Genomic DNA, 22,550 nt, shown 5'->3' on the forward strand with positions numbered 1-22,550 from the left:
ATACTCTGAGATCTGGCCAAATAGGCTCTGATATTCCTCACATGTAACACTCCATCTCCAGTCTCCCTGCCTTGGCACAGACTGTCCCTCATGCCTGCAATGCCCTCCTTCCTCACCACTACATCTAAGACTCACTCCTTTCCTTTAAATCTCAGCCCAAGAGCAATCTTCTACATGAGGATTTTCCAAATCTCTCTAGCTACTAGTAGCTGCCAGCCCCCAAATATCTTGTATTTGAGTGTTTGTTTTAGGTATAATTATATGTGTGCATGTCGTCTCCCCATAGAATGTACACTCTTTGTGGACGAGGCCTGTTCCATTTATTTCTTTATATCTATTGCCACACAGAGGATGGCATGTGTCAAACACATAGAAAATGCTTGATAAATGTTTGTTGGTTGATTCATGATGACTTAGACCATAGCCTTTCTTCTTGGTAAGAATCTCTTCCTTGGTATCTTTTAGTTAACTCCAATCACCCTTTTGCCCTTCTGGTTGATAGGGGTTTAATAGTAATTCATGTGTTTAGTTTATGTTAGGCTCTTAGCTTTTAGAACTGGAAGGGTCTTTGAGAGATCATCTTGTCCAACCGCTTCATTTTTATAGATAAGAGAAAAGGAGAAGAGACTTACCCAAGAGCTATGTGGCTAGAAAGTAGCAAAGCTTAGTCATCCATCTCCAAATCTAGCATGTTTTTTGCTCTGTAATGTTGTCTCAAGGCTCAACTTTTTAAATCTTCTATAAGAGATTTGGCTCAAAAATAAAAGGCTCCATTCCTGTTTCAGTTGTGTAATGTGGTGTATTCAGTACAGTTCTCACTTGTGAATTTCTATAGCCAATCTCTGTACTTTAGGACCCTGAGGATACCCACCCCACCCACCCACCCAGAGGCTCACCTTGTTCAATGGACACCCCACAATTTGGAGTTAAGTGAATTTCATAAATTAAGCCATGTTCTCAGGCCTCAGTTTTCACTTCTGTAAAAGGAGGGAGTTGGTCTACATGTTCTGTAATAGCCCTTCCAGCTCTAATATTCTATGTTTTAAGGTCTCTTCTGGTTCTGATATTGTCAAGTCCTCTGCCCCTTTGACCTTTTGTATAGCTGCTGTGTAACTCTGCTGACAGAACAGGCATTCCGAAGAGTGGAGATCAGTTCTGGAGATGTTTCACAGACCCTGTTTATCTCTGATTCTCCCAGGAGAAGTGCTTGGCCCTGGGAGAAGCAGAGAAAAATTTGCCTGTAGGAATTAATTTGCACAGAAAATGTTAGTTTCTATGACGTTATTTAAAAAATACACTATTTTCCTAGACACTTACCTATTTTATTTGCTTTGGTCTTTGTTTAGAAAATGTTAACAATAGCAAAAGTAATAAATAACCCACATTTCTATATTTCATTAAGAGATGCAAAATACTTTTCTCACAACTAAGTAGCATAATTATTATTATCCCTGTTTTATTGAGAAGGAAATTGAGACTCAGAGAGGGGAAAGATCATAGCCCAGAATCACACAAATCATCAGTATCAGAGCTGAGACTCAAACCCAGGTTTCTGGGCTCTAAGACCAGGATTCTTTCCACTCTTTTTGTCCCTGGCATCAGTTTCCATGGACTTCCCAGCCATGGAAAGTGGGAATTCTTGAGGGGTAACTGATTGTCTTAATGTGGCTTGAGTGAGATTTGGTATTCTAGGTATGGAGTGGGGTTGGAGGGGTGGGAGACAGGGAGGTAGATGGAGGGGTATGCCTGGAGAATTGGTAATTGGTTGGTACTGAAACTCCCTACCACCAGGAAAAGGGACTCTCAGCTTACGGGCCTTTTTTTGGCAGGGTAATTCAGGGATTTTGGCTTCCCTCAGTTTCTTTGTTTAGCTGAGTAGGGAGGCTACTGAGGACCTAGCAGTAATGTGATGGGTATGTACCACTGTTCAAATTGGGAATATGCCCAGGGGAAGGAGTATATCAGGAACTCAGGGATGCTTGTACAGACTCAGTATATGGGGCCATGTGGGAGTCCCCAGGATGTACTTTCTGATGTGGGGATAAGTCTGTGATAGTGAGTGTATATGGTATGTATGTGGTATTATTAACAGATGCAAACTGCTGAGGGTTTGGACCAGCTCTGGAGGTTTAACTAGATACCACCTCAGGGAGGCAAACAGGCTTATCCTTCATCATTTAGGAATGTAGGCTCTTAATTTACTCTGGGCATCTCTGCAGTTTGCAGGATGTTTAGTCATGTGGTGCATAGATACATGGTCCCAGGTGTGGCATTTGAGACCTTCTGGAAGGAAGACATGAATCGAGGCATAGCATGGTAAATGGGAAACAACCCAACCTTGAAGTCAGTAGATCTGAGTTCCAATTTTGGCTTTGTCAATGATTTTTTTTTTTGCTGTGTGATCTAGGGCAAGTTTTTCTTCCTCACTCGGCCTCAGTTTCCCCATGTGTAAAATGAGGGAGTTGTACTGATTTGCTAAATCCATTCTAATGCTCTATGATTTTTGAAAGCCCTCCTGTTTAGAGCTTTTGCCCCTAAAGAATGACTCGGTTTGAAAAACAAACCACAAATTAGTTCTTCCTCCTTATAGTTGTCAACTGAACACATGAAATGCAAAAGGACTAAAAATCATGGATGAGAGATGTTGAGGTTATTATATCCCAATGACTTCTTATTCACAAAATTAAGAAAAATTCAACCAGCCATTTGTTTATTTTAATCTTAGGTAAAAACTGAGATCCCCTTCTGCCACTACCCTAGTTCAGCTCACTGCTAGAATATTTTAATAGTTTTTTAATTGTCTTTTCCTCTGTCTTCTCTCCTACCCCCATATATTCCCTCTTTAATCCCCCCCCCAATACTTCACCAGTTTCCCCAACACTCTGTTCTGATGACATCATTCTTCTACTCAAAAACCTTCAGTGATTTCAAGCAGTTACCTGCTGAACAAAGTATAAACTCTTGACTCTGGTATACCAAGTTCTTCTTGACTCCAGAATACCTGTCCAGCCTTATATCACACTACTCCCCTACATATATTCTTATGTTCTTGCCAAACTGAATTATTCTCTGTTCCCTGTTCACTTCCTAACCTCTTTTCTCTTGTCCTTTGCTTTTTGTTACCTGCAGTTTCTGGAATGAACTCCCTCATATCTCCTGCCACTCCTGTATCCATCTGTCGATGTTCTGCCATTCTTTTAAGGCCCAAATTATAGTCCCACTTCTCCATGAAGCTTTTCCAGTCTCCCCAGCTAAAAGTGATTTTTATGTCTTCATATTTTTAGACCTCTGAACTTGCTCTAAACCTCCCCCGTTCCTATTCACCCTTCCATCATAGTTGTCCAGAAACTTGTCCCTCTCCCCATTGAAACATAAGCACCTTGAGAGAAAGGTTTTTGTCATCTCTCTCATTGTATTCTCAACATCTAACATAATATAGAAGACACCCCTTTTAATCTTCCCCCCTCCTGTGTTGTATACACACTCATCTAGCCTTCATTTCTCTTATCCCCCTGGATATTCATATATCTCTGTAGGAAAGATATTATCAGCTTCATTTTCCAGTTTATGAAACATTGATCCAAAGGAGCATAGTGACTTTCCCAAGGTCATATACCTAGTAAGCAGCCTAGCCAGGATCTTAACATAGGTTGTCTCATTCCCACCTCCGGGCTCTTTCCATTAGACTTACACTACTTCTCTGGAATTTGATTAACTACCCAATAACACTCATTTCCTCAGAGTTTTAATGCCTATAGGGCATTGTCTTTATAAAAACTCTGTGAGGTACATTGTACAATTATTGTTTTACCCACCTCAACAGGAAGGGAAACTGAGGCTCAGAGGAATTGAGTGATAAGATCATAAGAGTTTAGGATTGGAAGGAACTTTAGAGACACACTAATCCATCCTCCTTATTTTCAAGATGAGGAAACAGAGGCCCAGAAAAGAAAAGTGACATAAGGACCTAAGGTATATGGTCAATAAATATTAGATGTAGGATTCCAAACCTAGGCTTCCTGACTTCAGAACCATCCTTCTTTCTCTAGTTTTTGGAGGAGGAGAATGTTGAGAAATGACCTCTGTTCCCCTAAGGAGGAGCAAGAAAATCCATGGATTAACAGATACCAGCCAACATTCTAAGGGCTTGGATTTAGGGGTGACTTGAGTCTAACGCCCACCTTCAGGACTTGCTAAGTTGTATGTCTGTAGGAGAATCCCTTTAGCTCTTTGCTTTGTTTTTTTTAAAGCTTTCTCATCTATAAATCAGAGATAGCATTTTCATTTCCTAATTCAGGTAGTGATCTTGTGAGGGGAACACACTGCAAACCTTAAGGCACTATAGAAATAGTTATTATTATTGTTATTATTTCTCTCATATGCGTCATGTAACCAACCTAGAATGATCTTTACTTTGCAGCAAAAGACCCTGTGTTGTGGTCCCTGCCAGGAACCACAGCAGGGATTGTGTTCCAACCCCAGTTCCTTCCCAAGAGGGTTGGGGATAAGGGCATAAGTGGAGAAAGCCTACTTAAGGGGAAGCCCAAAGTCTGAAAGTAGGTTTGGGGATGGGCCTTTTCAGGCGTGGTTGAAAGAGAGGAAAAGGAGCCAACAAACACCTAGGGGACTCAAATTCTAGGTGAGCCAACTCTGAGTACAGGTTTTACTTAGAATCAGAAACCCGTGCCTGATAAAATGGATGTGTTCCCCAAATTTCATTGTTTTTGTTTGTTTTTTCTTCTTCTTAGTTTCCTAGTAAAAGCTCCTTCTGAAAAATTCCAACTTTGTTTCAGTTGAAACTAAAAAAGTTTCCTACTCTTGGATCAGTATGAGAGGGGACATGGTATAGAAAGGTTAGTGTGCCTCTGAGCAGAAGCAGATTATCCACTGGGTACAGTAAGTCTCTTCCGAGTGTTATTTTGAGTTTCTCTCTTTTAAGGCAGAGCATTTCCCCTTTTGTGGGTGGGGGCAAGGGCAAGAAATGGTAGCATGGAAACCAAAGCAGTGGCTCTTTCTTAAGAGCGGAAGAGAGGGAAGCATGGTAAAGTGGACAGAATGCCAAACTTGAGTCAGGAAAACCTGGGTTTTGTGGCAGGTGAAAGGCGAATGACTGAGGAAACAAAGGTTTGATCTTCTGAGCATATCAATTTATCAAGCATTGTATGGTAATTGCCCCCCAAAACAGGACCAGACATCCTCAATTTAGGCCTGGACCTCAAATACAGAGAGAGACAAATTTTTATACATTAAAACAAATCGAATAATAGCAATTAATTAAAAGGAAACAATACACCATTAGGTAATCTTATTTCTAATTGGAAGAAAGATTAAAAACATTGCCAAGTTGGGAGGGGAAGGCTCAATAGGTGCAGTTCTCAGATTTCAGAAAAAGAAGTGTTCCACTTTTCCGAAGTGTTTACAAATAATCAAAGGAGCATGGAAACAATAACTGATTGGTCAGTATGGGACCAGTTTTCAAATAAGACATATGGGTTGCTTGAGATGTACTGTGTGAGATGTAGTGTGAGAACACTCCTTGCATCAATCTTTGGATCAAATCCTGGTCAGAATAACCTAGACCCTTAGTTAAGGGTCTCTAAGCAGCAGGGAGAGGTGGCCCTGTTTCCAAGTCATGCAGGCTGGATTCAAACAACGCAATAAGGTTTTTTTCCACAAGACAGAAATTGGAATAGACCCATAACTGAGTAGAAACTAAGCTAGCTCTGGAATTGAGTCACAAAATGGAGTCAGTGAGGTTCACTTAATTCCCATAATTAACGATTTGGTGTGTTGCTAATCTCAATTCCCTCAGTTTGAAGTCTACCACAGACATTTACTGTCTATGTGACCCTGGACCACTCAATTTAAACCTGTGGGACTTAGTGTTCCCATTTGTAAGATGAGGGGATTGGCTTTGATCACCACTAAGGTATCTTCCAGATCAAAATCTCTGAGTATGATCTGCCTGATACTTGAACCTGGTGAGCACCAAGTAAGAAGCAACTGATTGATTCATTGCTTTGGGATCCAGATTTATCCCATCAATCACACATGATGGGTTTTATTTTGTGTGTACAGCCAGACAGGGAAACTGGGGGAAGGGATAGAAAAGCATTGGTCTTAGGATCAGAAGGGTTAGGAAGGAGACATGAACCCTCAATACATACTCAAGAAAGTAAGGACTAGGAAGAAAATGGTGAAGGAGAATGGTCTATTTTTTTGTTTCCTAGGAGTGCTTCTTTTTTTTATTTGTTTTTGGAGGGTGAAACAGGGAGAGTACTTTCTATTACTGCTCTTCCTATTGTTATTGACTAGATCAGTTGATACGGGAGTGGCATGAGCACACCAGGATATTATTATCATCAGTTTAATTTCTTATCGGTGGGAAAGTACTCTAAATACTCTTGTTTGCAGATGACTGTGCTGATTGCATCTAGCTTTGAGAAACTTCAAGGTCTCATGAAAGACCTATAGTTATTCAAGAGAGATCAATTTATCAATTTGGGTTGTATTCAGCTCTTCCAGGCTGTAGACCCAATGTTCTATCCACTGCACACCTAGCTGCCTAAGTGTAAGAGATGTGCACTTAAGGGCAGTGGCTTCAGACTAGGGACTAGGGCAAAGAGTGTTTAGAGGCCTGAGGTTATATACTGGGCAAGAAACAGGAACAGAAGCAAGGAAGAGCTATTGTGATTTTTAACCCAGGGTGGGATTTTAGATTCAGCCTGCAAACCAATCTGAGGCCTGCAGCTAACTGACCTTGGCAGAGAGCTCAGACCAAGGGGAGCTGCAGTTCTGTCACTGACCCAGCTGAACTTTCCAGCTAGCTGACAGGGGATAGGGACAACAGGAGTCTGCTGGACCTCCAATCAGAGGCAAGCCTATACTTGGGTTACCCAGACCCAAACCTGAATCAGAAGTTGTCAAAACTCAAATTAGAAGGAAAGCCATCAGATCATGCCTCTTTAAGTACACTGAAAGTTTCCAGGTCCCTGGTCTGGGCCATTTCTTTGATCCTTAAAGAATATTATACTCAACACCCAGAGAAATCAGCAACAGAACCCCAGAAAATGCCCATCTATGCCTCCAAAGGTCTAGACATTCCCTCCAGAAGTACACAGAATCAGACCCTAACATAAAGTCCCAGGTTGGGGCATAAGGCTTGACATCAGGAAGTATGAAGAATGAGTAAACAAAAACAAAAACAAAAAAACACAGTAACAACAAAACTCCGACCATAAAGAGCTAGTAGGGAAAGAAAGATGCTTAACACACAAACCCAGAAGAAGGATGTATCTCCAAAACATCTACAAGCAAAGTAAAAAAACAAAACAAAACAAACAACCCACAGTCTGGACACAAGGTCAATTAGAATTCATGGGAAAAAATGAAGCAGGGTTTTTTTTTTTAAATGTTAAAAGATGATTTTGGAAATGAATTGAGAGCATCAGAGGAAATAAGTGAGAGCTATGGAGGAAAAACTTGGAAAGAGAATTAATTGGGTAATACAAGAGGTACAAAATGGACCAAATAGAAGTTAATGACTCCATGAGACAACAAGAAATATTCAATTCAAAAGACTGAAAAAAGGAGAAGAAAATATATATCTCTTATTAAAAAAAAAACAACCAACTGACCTGATAAACAGACCAAGAAGAGATAAATTAAGAATCTCTGGATTAGGCAGAACCAAGATAATAGAGTATTAGGAAGAAGTACAACCAAGATCCCTCCAGCATGACTCCTTCACAAAATATACCAAACCAAGTCCTGATCAGAATGTAAGAAACTCACAGGGAGTCATATTTCCAGACTGTTTCATCACAGGAAGATAGACAAAAAAGTCTGTGTACCTTGAGGATGGGGATTTTTGTCAGGGCACAGTATATAGAGCATTCCAGTGCACTGGGACTAAAAGAGGACCAAGACTGTACCCGAGTGTAATATGGGGTACCACAGCCTAGCATAGGGTATAGGAACAGGAACCAAATGAAAGCTTTGTCTTTTATTAATCAGTTCCTCTCAGTAAAACAGTGATCCAAGACAGTTACAAAAGACTCATGATGGAAAATGCTATCCATATCCAGAGAAAAAACTTATAGACTCTGAATGCGGATTGAAGCATACTATTTTCACTTCATTTTTTTCATGTTTTTTTTCCTTTTGGTCTGTTTCTTCTTTCACAACATGACTAATATGGAAATATGTTTTATTTGATTACACATATATAACCTATATAAAATTACCTACCATTTTAGGAAGATGGGAGGGAGAGAAAAAAATTTGGAACTCAAATTTTATAAAAATGTTAAATGTTAAAATGTTTAAAATGTTAAAAACTGTTAAAATGTTAAATGTTAAAAGTGTTAAATGTTAAATGTTTTTAATATTAAAGATGTTAAATGTAAAAAATGGTAAAAAAAAGTTTTTACGATTAATTGGAAAAAATAAAATATTATTTTAAAAAATCAGTCCCATATTACAGATTCAGGGTGAAATGAGGAGTTGACTTGTGCCTAGGGTTGGCATTTCAGGGTAAGGAAGCATTGGCAACAAGCCCTAGACTGGAAGAAACAAGTTCAGAAGTAACCAGTAACTGTGTGGCTCTGACCTTAGGAGCTGAGAACCATCTCAGTTCCAGCCTCCAGCCCAGTCTGAAGCCTGCAATAGAATAACCAGGGCAGAAATCTCAGACCAGAGGGAAGCCTACAATTCCATCACTCTTAATATGCAGAGCTTTCCAGCTGACTGATAGTGACTGAGTACATCAGTATTCTATTAGAACTTCTAACCATGGGCAAGTCTACACAAATGTTGCACAGACCCGGATCCAGGATAGGAACTTACAGAGGATAGAGGAGGAGGGCAGGGATCAGATTTTTCTCTGAATCAAACCACTTGCACTATCAGCTTCCAGGTTTCTGACCCTGAGAACCTAGAATAATATAAAACGCAATCCTCCCTCTCCACCCCTCGTCTCACCCCCAGTAAATCTAGAGAAGGCCCCAGGAAGACAAAAGCTGATGTCAGATATTCCCCTAAGAAGTGCCAAGAGCACACCCCTAACAAAATGTCTGAAATCAGGAAGCAGGCTAGAAGAATGAGCAAAGACAAACAGAATGTCACCAAAAAGAGCTATTATAGTGACAGGGTTACTCAAGACACGAACCCAGGAGAATGACTCCCAAATGCTTACAAGCAGAACTGCTCTCTGGCCAGACTGCTCAGTTAGTGTGGGCAGCACTGAGGCTCCTGCAGAAACTCTGCTTGCAGCTGGAGCCCAGGAGGGGCTGTGCCACCACTATCTGAAATGTTTTGACATGAAGGTATCAGCTGTGACACATGTTTAAAAAGAAATTTTTGTGGTTGAAGATGCAAGTGCTGAATTTGCTACTATTATAATCTTTGTGCATCTTGTTATGAAAGTGGTGAGGCAACAAGTCATGCGACTGAAAGTATGCAGTGTAGACTAACAAGGGTAGATTTTTTTTCATCTCAATAGTTTTTTTCACCAATTACACGTAAAGTTAGTTTTTCAACGTTAATTTTTATAAAAAATTGAGTTCCAAATTTTTCTCCCTTCCTCCCTCCCCCCACCTCCCCAAGACAGCAAGCAATCTGATATAGGTTATACATGGACAGTCATGTTAAACATATTTCCACATTAGTCATGTTGTGAAACAAGAATCAGAACAAAATCAGGAAAAACCGTGAGAAAGAAAGAAAGAACAAAAAAAGTGAAAATAATATGCTTTGATCTGCATTCAGACTTCATAGTTCCTTCTCTGGATGTGGACAGCATTTTCCATCACGAGTCTTTGGTTACTGTGTTGGAGCATTGTATTGCTGGGAAGAACTAAGTCTGTCAGAGTTGATCATCACACAATGTTGCTGTTACTGTGTACAATGTTCTCTTGGTTTTGCGCACTTCACTCAGGTGTTTCCAGGTTTTTCTGAAATCCACTTGCTCATCATTTCTTATAGCACAATAGTATTCCATTACATTCATATACCACAATTTGTTCAGCCATTCCCTAATTGATGGGAATTGCCTTAATTTCCAATTCTTGGCCAACACAAAAAGAGCTGCTATAAATATTTTTGTACATGTGGGTCCTTTTCCATTTTTTATGATCTTTTTGGGATACAGACCTAATCATGGTATTGTTGGATCAAAGGGTATGCACAGTTTTATATCCCTTTGGGCATAGTTCCAAATTGCTCTCCAGAATGGTTGGATCAGTTCACAACTCTGCCAATAGTTCATTAGTGTTCCAATTTTCCCACATCTTCTCCAACATTTATCATTTTTCTTTTCTGTCATATTAACCATTCTGACAGGTGTGAGGTGGTACTTCAGAGTTGTTTGAATTTGCTTTTCTCCAATCAATAGTGATTTAGAGTATTTTTTAATATTATCATAGATAGTTTTAATTTCTTCTTCTGAAAACTGCCTGTTCATATGCTTTGGCCATTTAGCAATTGGGGAATGACTTATATTCTTATAAATTTGATTCAGTTCTCTATGTATTTTAGAAATGAGGCCTTTATCAGAGACACTGGTAGTAAATATTGTTTCCTAGCTTTCTGCTTTCCTTCTAATCTTGGTTGCCTTAGTTTTGTTTGTGCAAAAACTTTTTTTAATTTAATGTATCTCTTGTTTGGCCATAATTCTTCCCTTCTCCATACATCTGACAGGTAAACTATCCCTTGTTCTCCTAATTTGCTTATAGTATAATCCCTTATGTGTAAATTACGTACCCATTTTGACCTTATCTTAACAAGGGTAGATTTTGATTTGTATCAAGGTTGAGAAGCTTTCTCAGTAAAGTAACCAGTCTTTTACTTGCCTCATCATGAAAAAATGGGTTTTATGGAAACATCTCTTCAAGAACATGTTACTTCTGAACATGCAGAAATATCAACAGAAGTGATTTGTCCAATCTGCGCAGCACTACCTGGTGGAGATCCTCATGATGTTTGATGGCAAATGACTCTGTAGCACATCGTGCCAGCCATAGAGGTTGAGAGGAATCAAATACAGTTTGGCTTCTATGAAGAATGTTTCCCCCGGCTGAGGATCAGGAAGTCCTTGTGCCTGTAGATCAAACATGCATTTTACTAGGAATTTCTTCTGACAGAATTGATTTTCTCCAAGTAGTAAGGAAGCTATGAATCCTATAGCTGAGCTTTTTTCTCCGTTGTCAGGAATGAGATGTTCTGCAGAAGGACAATTCAATTCCTCTGGCCCCTCAGTTTCTCATTTTTATAGGCTACAGTTGCAGCCTAGGATGACAACATATGCAGACAGTATAGTGACAAATGGATACAGCCCATAATGCAAGTCAGCACATGAATACAACCACTACAATTACACCAGCAACAGCAGTAGTCAACATCAAACATGGAAAACAGTCAGCAAGCTATTTAGAATCCTCAATTTCTTCCTATGAGGTTGAATGATCCCAAGGTGTCAGAAAGGGAACGTCAGTCAATGGAAAGTGAGCAGGCTGAGCAGAGCCTTTTTTTGTCCAAGAGCTTCTACTGCCCATTTTGATATGTGAAGGAAGTTCCTCTTCAGATAGGGATAAATGAGGTGGAGTGGCGAGGACGTTGCAAAGTTTGGTACTTTGAGCTGTGTGGATATTATGCCTTTAGAGGTTGCTTTAGAAAAAACTACATTTTAAAGGAAATGAACCTTTACCACCTTTTCTCAGATGACATCCCAAATCACAGACAATATCCTCTATGCTGTATTTGCCAATGAAAGTGAACGACTCTCTTGGGTTTGTTTTGCTGATTATAATTTCATGTCTGTCACTCTTGTTACGTTGTGTACGTTCAGAGTAAGAGAGAAATATATACATATATATATATACGTATATATTTGTCAATCATCTCCACTTAACTAATTTTTACTTTTAGTAGGCAAATGTAGGGGGTAGTGCAAGGGGTGATTTCTGCTTCCTGTATCTTGACATACAAAAGACTTGTAAGACTGTATATTCAAACAGAAGATGAAAATTGAACTCCCTAATGAATATCAAAGAACAAAAACGAACAAAAACTTCTTTGGTTGTTTTCCTTACAAAAAAGGAGCATATAAATAAATGTATATGTATGTACATATATATGTTTATAGAGAGTTATATAGATATGTATATATATACACATAAATATGTACAGTAAGGATATGTTTATTTGTGTGTATATACATATGAATATGTATATGTATGCATATGTATATACATACATACACACATATATCTATCCATACAAATATACAGACCATCTTGTACTACGTCGAATTAGGGTAGTTGGGTGACAGAGCACTGGACCAGGATGCAGAAATGCCAGGGTTCAAATCTGGCCTTAGATACTTGCTAGCTATGTCACTTAACTTTTGTTTGCCTCATTTTCCTCAACTGTAAAATGAGAATAATAATAGTACCTATCTCTCAGGGTGCAATAATCCCTGGAATGTGTCAAAAATTGGCTTTACTTTTGAAAGAATTTAGTATCTCTAGGGACTAGCAGCTTGTTATCAGAAAGCAAATTACTAGTGGGAATAGGGGAGAAGAGACTTTTTTTTCAATGTAAAATATTGAATAATAATATCCTGGTGAATGACTCAATTCAACAAGTATTGTTAGAGCATTGTGGGAGGATGCAGAACAAATCTAAGACATCATCTCTTCTCTCTAGGAGCTTACAATCTAGTCTTGTTTATTTAAGGGTTCAGTGATCCTACCTTTTACTGTAGATTCCATGGGCTTCCTTGATATAGAAATGACAATCATGGGCTGTGGTTCTCAGCATCCACTTCACAAATTCGCCCTAAGTCTGATATTGTCTAAGAGGTAGTAGGGCAAACAGTGACAGGATTGGTCAGCAGTAGCTGTTGCTATAAAGCAATATGAAACCTTTGGTTTCATATAATCAGTCCACAAGTACATGAATGGCCACTTGGTACCTGTCATGATGCTTTCAGTGAATCCCCTTCTTAGAAAAGAAAGCGAAGGAAGTGGAGGAATGCCACTCCACTATCTTGGTTATCAGGAAGAATGTAGTATTCCTTTAAAAAAATCAGTGTGTATGTGTGTGTGTGTGTGTGTGTGTGTGTGTGTGTGTGTGTGTGTGTAGACCTGAAGAAGCAGAAAGGAATCCTGGCCTATGACAGGAGGTTGGAACCTAAAGGGATGTGACATAGAGGAGAAAGAGAAGAAAGAAGAATATGTACTTGGAGTTAAGCAAAAGGTTCTTCATGAAGAGGCATTGACTGGACCCTGTGAGGGGGAAGCAGCTGTTTGTCTTCCAATAATTGATGTGATACAGTCAAGAGGGTTCATGCAGTAAGGGTCAGAGGGAGACTCAGAGAGGGGTAAGGGTAGTTACTGGCTCCTAACTGAAGCATACTGAGGGAGCTATTTGTTGAACTGATTAATAATAATGCAAAGGTCTTCCCAGGGCATATATATGTGGGATGTGAGAGAAATCTTACCAAGATCTGCCAGATCAAATGGCTTCTATTCACTTTTCATGATTCAGAGTCACAGATGATAGTGCCAGAAAGAATTAGAGAGGGATGCTAAAGATAATGAAGTCTTGGGCAATAAATCTTAAGGACAGGTGGTATTTTTTCCGCTATGGCTAACTAGAGGCAAAGGCTTTGGAAAAAGAAAGGAAGATTGATGAAATGAGTAGCTTAAGGTTAATCATTTAAGAAGATTAAGGGTTCCTGAGAACAGGATTTGGATTTTTCCGACCAAGATTTCAATGATAAGAATGATATGCTTCTGGCTATTAGAAAATAAACTTCTTAAGGGCAGGGGCTGTTTTTGCCTTTCTTTGTATCCTGAGTTCTTAGTACCTGGCATATAGTAAATATTTAATCAGTTGTTATTGATGGATTGATAGACCAGAAATGTGGTGTGCCTAACAAGGGCTGGTAAGAGTGTATTTGTGTGCAGGCTTGTAAATCTTGGCAAAATTCCTTTAAATTAAAAAAGGAATGCCAGCTGAGGCCTCAGGGCTTGGACCCTTCCCTACAACCACTAGTGTTACATGGCATGGAGTTGAAAAAACTAGCTGAAAAATCAACAAGTACATAAGTGATCCTGTCTCAGACTCTTATTCACTGTGTGACCTTGAGCAAGTCACTTAACAATTTCCTCAAATGTAAAATGGGGATAATAATAGTACCTACCTTCCAAGATTGTTGTGAGGATCAAATGAGGTAATCTTTGTAAAGTGTTTAGCACAATACCTGATGTATAGTAGGCTCTTAATAATTCTTTCCTTCCTCCTTTCTTTCTTTCCTTCCTTCCTTCCTCCCTTCCTTCCTCCTCTCCTTCTTCCCTCCCTCCTTCCTTCCTTCTTTCCTTCCTTCCACCAAGTAAAAGATGGGAGAGACATAGTTAGACAGCAGTTATCCAAAGCAGAAGTGGAGTGAAGAATACTTGTCTGAAAAAAAGGCCTAGAGGTTTTAGTTGACTGTGAACTCCGTATGAGTTGCTGGCATGATAGAGTAGCCCAAAAGCAGTATGGCTGGATGCAGTGCATTGTATTGAATGGAGAATCGGCCTCAAAGCCTGGACACCTGGTTCAAGTTCCTTCTCTGGCACACACTGACCCTGGGCAGCTCTCGGTGTTCCGGGCAGCTCTTTCAGGCTGTAAGTTGCAGAGAAAATGCCAACTTGCTTTGACAGAGGGCTTTTCTCCAACCAGCAGTTCCCTGTACTAAGGAAATCACAAGTGCATTTTCTCCCCACCCTGAAGCTAAATAGGAGTCAACAGCATGACATAACAGCCAAAAATGCTAATGTGGTCTTTAAGTGTATCAAGTTGTCTTTCAACAACCGAACACCTTCCCCACTAGGCTGGTGCCTTACCTCTAATATTAACTTTTACTTTCATGATCTTGTTTGTCCAATTTTCTCTCCCCTGTTAGAGTGTGAACTCCTTGAGGGTAGGGACCATGTATTTGCCTTTCTTTGAATGCCTAGCACGTCTTGGTATACAGTGAGAGCTTAATAAATGCTTGTTTATTGACTGTACCCTACACTGATCTTACCACATCAAAAATACCATATTCAGTATGTGTGTCAGAGGTGAACTTGAACCCATGTCTTCCTACTTAAGGTTAGCTCTCTATCTATGTTATCTGCTACCTTTCATTGCACCCTCTCCCTACACACACACACACACACACACACACACACACACACACACACACACACACACACAAATGAGTAAGAGCACTGCCAGCTCCCTCATTTTTAGGTATGAGGACAGTTATAGGAAATTTCAGGGTAACTCAGTAAATTTACAGTGCTTAGCAGAGTGCCTAGAACTCAATGAGTGCATAATAAATACTTCCTGACTGATTGATTATTCATCGATGTTATTTAGGAAGCAACTGATACAGTGGAAAGAGCCCCAGATAAAGTAGAGAGACCTCAGGGGCCACCTAGTCCTATCTATACATGAACAAGACTTCTCTGCAATATACCCGAGGTCTCTCCCAATCTTTACCTGAAGACCTTAAATGAGGGGGAACCCACTACCTCTCTAAGCAGCCCATTCTAGTTTTGAAGCACTCTAAGTTTTTTCTTTCTATTGAGCCTACATTTACCACTTTGGAACTCAAAGACAGTAGTCTAATCCCTCTTCTACAATAATTATCATTAGCTCTTCTTTGGGGCATCCAGATCTGAAAACAATATTTCAGCCGGGTCAGCTGGTACACACCTGTAAACCTACCTCTTGAGGAGCCTGAGGCTGACTGATCTCTTGAACTCCGGAGTTTTCATCTGCAATGGGCCATGCCAATGTTCACACTAAATTCAGCATTAATATGGTGAGTCTCTGAAGTGGGGAAGGGAGAGGAAGAGGGAACACCAACATATCTAAGGAGGGGAGACCCAGCCCAGACTGGATGTGTGCCAGCATGTAGTGATAATGAGCCTGTGAGTAGCCCCTATGCTTTCTAGCCTGGGGAAGGTGGGGAGACTGAGTCTTAAAAAAATCCCTCTCCTCCCTTCTCAAACCAATACTCTAGATGTGGTCTAACTCGGGCAGAATATAGCAGGATTACAGGTCAAGATTGTATTAGTTTTGTTTGTTTATTTTTAGCTGGAATATAACACTATTAGACTTGTGATCCACTATGATTCATCTGACTTATCCTGTACTTCTGACTCATAGATCCCTTTCAAACAAACTGCTTTCTAGCCATCCCTCTCCTATTTTGTTCTTGTTGATATTAGTTTTTGGAATCTAGATGTAAGACTTTATATTTATCAATATTGAATCTTACTAGTCTAGTATATGCATTGGTGTTTACTTGTTATGGGGAAATTGGGAAATTATCTTAAACTTTCTGTCAGGTTCATTATAAAATAAGGCAGTAGCACTAGATAATTTCTGTGCTTCCTTCCTGCTACAATATTCAGCGTTCTAAGGTTCTTTCCAGCTCTAATGTTCTGTGTTCTAAACTACTTTCTAGCTATAGCAAACTCGCTATAAATTTTTATGGAATGCATAGTCATAGACTAATTCTTCCCTTCCCTCTGCCCCCGGTATCTTTCATGAGCTGAGACAATGTTAGGTATACTGAGAGGCAGTATGGTGTAGTGGAAAGAACACTAACAAGAGAAGCAAGAAACATGAGTTTGAGACCCAGAATATTTGACCCAAAGAAAAGAAGATTTGGGGGACCTTCAAACGTTTTAAGGGTTCACACTTGGAAGAGGGGGCTAGACTTGTTCTGCTTGACTGAAGATTGGTGAACCTAGGAACAATGAGTAGAAATTGTAAAGAGACAAGTTTTAAATTATTATAAGGAATTTTTTTTTCACAGTTAGAGTTATATGAAAGTGGGATAAGTTTCCTCAAGAGGTAATGAGTTCTTCATTCATAGAGGTATCCAAGTGGAGGCTGGATGACCAGTTGTTGAAAATATTGTAGCAGAGACTGGTGCCTTAGGTATGATATGAACTAGATGGACTCTGGGATTCCGCAGAGAGAGAGCATTCTGTTATGAACATCTGGAAGACTTCTAATAGGTTTTCTTATATCTTTCAGTCTTCCTCAGCCCAGCTCTGCCTTTCTTTATATCCCGCCAAAACACCTTGAGAAGGAAAACTGTTAAAGTGGCTGAAAAGCTGAAGGGGAAAGTCTTACTTAATAGAACTTTTATAGAGAGTCAGATGTTTGTGTTCTATTTCCATAGCCTTTGGAATGAAAGCCTACAAAGCGTCTCCTGTACAAGTCAGAGCCACAGTGTGTTTGCCTCTGGATTTCTTTGGAGTTTTACTCTATCTATAACAGGGAATCTTAACCTCTTTTGTGTAACCTCTTTGGCAGTCTGAGGGACTCTGTGGGCCCCTTCTCAAAATAATGCTTTCAAGTGCATAAAAGAAAACATATAGGATTATAAAGGATACCAATTATATTGAAATACAGTTATAAAAACGTGAAATAAAACAAAACAAATTGGGTGTGATGACATATACTTATCTCTGCTGCTGGAGGAGGCCGAGGCTTGTGGCTCACGTTACCCTGGGAGCTCTGAACAGTAGTAGCACTGAAGCCAATTGTGTGTCTGCACTAAGTCTGGCACCAATATGGTGAGCCTGAGTGGTGGAGGCTGCCTAAGGAAGGGCAGGTTGGAAATGGAGCAGATCAAAGCTTCCATGCCCATCAGCATTGGGGTTGGATCCTGGAGTGGCCATTGCATTTCCAGCCAAGGTTAGACAGGGAGACTGAGAACACAGACACACAGACACAGACACAGACACATATAGACACATACACACACATACACACACACACACGCATATGTGCATGCATATACACACACATACACACACACACACATGCGCATGCACCTGTTCACAGACTTCAAGTTAAGAACCACTGATCTATGTTGACTAATCTCATTCCTTATCCTGTATCCTTCCAACCCTTGATGCCTGACCTTCTAAATCATGACTTGTGGGCTCAACCATGCCATTAGACCTAGAAGAATCCTTTTCTTAGTCAGTGGGCATTTTAGTCAGGGAGGAGAGATATGGATAGAATAATCCCTTTGTCAGTAGTTCATAGGTTCATAGAATGTTAGAGCTGCAAAGGACTTTAGAGATCATTTACTCTAATCCCCACATTTTATATAGTAGGAAAGGTCTGAGGCCTAGATTTAGGAAGGAACTTGCCTTGTATCTATAGCTATTGAGTGTCAGAACTAGGATTTTTATCTTGTTTTTCATTTCATTGGTCCTTCTTTGACCATTGGCTGAGTTTCTTTCCATGTATTGTTTACCTAGTGGGGGCATCTCTGGTTACTCTTACACGGACTCCCAAATACCAAATGCCTGCTCACTGAGTTCCCTGCTGATCTTCTGCTCTGCCATGATTGAATTGGTACATGGGATCTTGGATACCATTTACAACTTGGTTAATTGCTCATGTGCTCTTATCCTTTGGATTCCTTGATTTAGCAGTTCAAGATTTCCATATTTCATTCATGTCCTAATGTCCCTTTCCCTTGCCTAATTGACTTTTGGCCTACTTACTATTCCCCAAACTCAGAATCCTGTCTCCAACATCTCTTCACAGAGTTCCCCCCCCCCCATGTCTAAAATTCACTGTCTTCCCACTCCTGCCTCTTAGAATCCCTTGTTTCCATGAAGTCTCAGGTATGTCCTACTTCTTCTGGGAAGCTTTTATTTTGATTCCCCTTGTGGTTAGTATTCTCGTTTCTCAAATTATCTTTTATTTACTTGTTTGAGTACATATTGCATCACCCCAGTAGGATTCAAGGTTCTTGAAAGCAGAGATTATTTTTTGTTTTGCCATTTATCCCCAATGTCTTACATATATTACAAGCTTAGGAAATACTTGTTGAGTTGAAGGAGGGAGTGAATAATGTACAAGTTATAGACAGATACATGTTAAAAGTTTTTTTTAAAAAAGCTCCATTAGTTGTAAACATAATTTTCACTATGTAATTCAAATTAAGTTCCCAATAAATTAATTATATATTCAAAAAGACCACAAGAAAGAGTAAAGTCTGGAATGAGCTGAGCCATTAAAGAATAAAGGGGTTTTTCAAACTATGTTTGGAACAAGAAGAGCTAAAAAAGGAATAGGGTCACTGCTCAGGGAAGAGAATGTAATGTGAACAGATGAGAGGGTGAAGGCAATTTCTATTTTGTTTCTATTGTTTCTATTTTGTTTCTGTTTTCTATAACACAGAATAATCTTAAAATTTGAAAGACCAGAACAACTAACATAAAGAAGAAATGAAAGCCCAGCATAGATGAGAAAATGGCTAAATATGTTCAGTGGAATATGGCTCCCCAAAAAGTGAATATAGTCTTACATTGAATTAATAGAAGCCTATTGTACAGAATGAGAGAGGTCTCCATGTCTTCTGCCCTGATCAGACTATATTTAGAATGCTGTGTTGAGCTCTGGGCACTAAGTTTGGAGAGTCTGAAAATTTGAAGATAATTTTCATATACATTTCCCCCTTAGTCTTTTCTTCTTCTGGCATATTTAGGTGGTGGAAGGAAGAAAAGGGGTCAGTGTAGAAGACAGAGACATATCTTGAATATGTGTGACTGGAGGTAAAGGTAGGACATAGTCATACTGAGATCTAGGTATTCCTGGATTATAACATTCAGTTGATAATCCAATGCCCTCAAGATTCTCAGAGTGAGTCTGCAATGTATTTTCCCATTTATTTTCTTCCTTGGTATGGACCCAATTTAGACTTCTCAGAGGCTGGCTTGGTGTAAATCTCTCCTTGAGTTAGTCTAACAAAATGGGGATGCTCAAGGTGTTGCTTACTTAGGGTAATGATATTGAGCATCATTATAAAGCTGAAGATCCTAATTTTCTTTTATTATTTTAAAATTGTTTATTATAAAATTAAGTGGTACCAGAGTTGTGGGATCAATGAATATTAGAAGTTGAAGAGCATAGACTGTTAGGACAAAGAACTCAGTTTGTCAGAACTAGAAGGGACCTTAGAATATAGAATGCTAGGATGTTAGAGTTGTAAGGCACCTTAAATTGGAATGTGAGGAAATGAAATGTAGGATGTGAGAGCAGGAAGCCTTTAATTTTGCAGAAGGAGAAACTGACGTCCTGAGTAGTTATGACTTTCCCCAGACCATATGGCTAATAAGCTACAGAATCAGGGTTTCTGATTCCAAGTTTGGTATTCTTTCTACTATAACAGTCTTAACTGGAAATTTTGTCACCAGGGCAAAAAGAATGAAATGTTTCCTTAAAATCAGCTCTGTAATTCATGAAGAAGAAAAAAAAGAAAATAGTGCAAGAAGTGATGAAGACAGCTTTGGTTGAGGGAGAATTAGTTGCTATGGTGGCTTACAGATGGCTGTTAACAATGTGTACCATCTGGGAGCTTCCCTTTTTAACTAATTGTTCTTGCTAACTAGGTGCTAAGCGAAGTTGTTTCCACACTGTCAAAGGAATGATCTGGCTGCCAACTCACAAATGTAATCACTTTTTAAGTTTCACAGTCTTTAAAAATCATTTTTAAAAATTACTCCCTCTCTAAGTTTTGATGTCCTAGAGCAAAGCTCTGCTACTTCTCCCCTAACCTAATCTCCTCTCCTCTTGATTCTTAGTAAACCAATCAATTAAACTTTCATTAATAACAGTGGACCCTTTAATAATTGAACTTTAACATGCAAATACCTGTAACACTATTTGGTTACTTTTCATTACGTAATAACAATAATAATAGTTAACATTTATGTAACACCTACTATGTGCTTCTATAGCACCTGCTATGTACCAGGCACTGTGTACAAGAGCTTTATAAATATTATCTCATTTCATCCTCACAATAACACTGGGAGCTAGGTGCTATTATTATCCCTAATTTACAGATAGGGGAACTGAGACAGAGATTAAAATGACTTGCCCAGGGACATAAAGCTAGTAAATGTCTGAGGCTGGATTTGAACTCAAGTTTTCCTGATTCCAGGCACAGGTCTCATCTACTGTACCAACTGGCTGTTTATGTGTCTCATTCCATTATTGTTGTTCCCCTTTTATGTTTGTCTATATATTTTTTCATTGTATAAAATACTATTCAATGTGTTTGTTGTTTTTCTGATTCTGCTTTCTTTGCTTCACATTGTTTCATAAAAATATGTCTAGATTCCTTATATTCCATGTATTTGTTGTCCTACAGGATTCCATTACATTGAAGTGCCATAAATTCAGCCTTTCCCTGATTTTTAGGTATTAAGGTTTTTTTATAGGTTTTTTTCTTACAATGAAAAAAATGCTGGTATGAACATCTTAGAACATGTAACTTTTTTGTTTTTGTTTTTTACTTGATAATGTTCTCTGACTATAATGTGATTATTGGGACATGCTTATTTTTACAACTCTTACACGTACTACTATATTTCTTTCCAAAACATTATACTGATTTACAATTCTACTAACAACGTATAAGTTAAGCTACTTTTCCACAACTCTTCCAGCATTGTTTTTTTTTTCATTTTTGTTTATTGGGTATGAAATAATTCTTCAGTTATCTTATTTGCATTTCCTTGATCCCTCTTTCAAATCAACTATTTCTATCTTTTTTATCATGTTTGTAAATTTGATGGATATGAAGTGAAAACTCACATTTGTTTTAATTTGCATTTTTCCTATTATTAGTGATTAAGTGCAATCTTTCATATGGCCACAGATAGCTTATAATTCTTTGGAAAACAGTTCCTATCCTTTGACTACTTCCCTTTTGGAGAATGGCTGTATTTTATGGTTTAGATGCCAAGTTTTTGTTGGCTATATTTTCTATAAATATTTTTGCAGTCTGTTAATTTTTTCATCAAAATATATATGCAAATATATGTATTTGTTCTACACATTTATTTTTACTTTTATGTAATCTATTCCACCTTATCTCCTATAATTTTTTCAGCAGATACAAATGCATCTCCTCCCCAAAGTTAGGAGAAATAAAATTCCTTTTTCTTTTGCCTCTTTTATGGTTCTTTTTTATGTTTACTCTGTGATCCAATGGATGTGGGTTTGGAAGGGCTTTTAAAATTCTAAATTCTGTGATCCTCCTGATGAAGAAGATCAGACTCAGTGCCTAATTAACAGTCCCGGAGTCACATGGCTAGGACATCACAGTGTTATAGAAAGAATGCTGGACCTGAAGCTAGGAGATGTGGGTTCACATCTCAGCTCAGACAAATTCTTACAATGTGACTGTGCATACTTTTTTTGAACCTGAATTTCACAATCTGTCAAATGGGGATAAAAATCCTTACACTCTCTACCTCTCAGATTTGTTCTGAGGAAAGCGTTTTTGTTGATCTGAAAGCACTATAGGTATGGGATTTATTACTATAGCAATAAGAAAGTCTAATAACATGCTATAAGCAGGTAAGCTGGCAGTTGACCTTAGAGAGTAGGTAAGGGGGACCCATCTTTGGGGAAGGAGATCTGGGAGAAATAAAGCAATATCTGATGTTGCAGTAATAAAGTAA

At 38.9% G+C, this 22,550-nt stretch overlaps 1 protein-coding gene and 1 pseudogene across 5 annotated transcripts in view; both read left to right on the forward strand.

Moving 5' to 3' along the window:
- LOC114047108 (ras-specific guanine nucleotide-releasing factor RalGPS1) overlaps positions 1-22,550 on the forward strand; it is a 490,091-nt gene that overhangs the window by 29,377 nt on the left and 438,164 nt on the right. The window lies entirely within an intron of this gene.
- Positions 9,311-11,687, forward strand: LOC114046964 (annotated as a pseudogene).

The sequence above is a fragment of the Vombatus ursinus genome, unplaced genomic scaffold, assembly GCF_900497805.2.
Source record: "Vombatus ursinus unplaced genomic scaffold, bare-nosed wombat genome assembly UNPS02014786.1, whole genome shotgun sequence".
NCBI classification, from domain to species: domain Eukaryota; kingdom Metazoa; phylum Chordata; class Mammalia; order Diprotodontia; family Vombatidae; genus Vombatus; species Vombatus ursinus.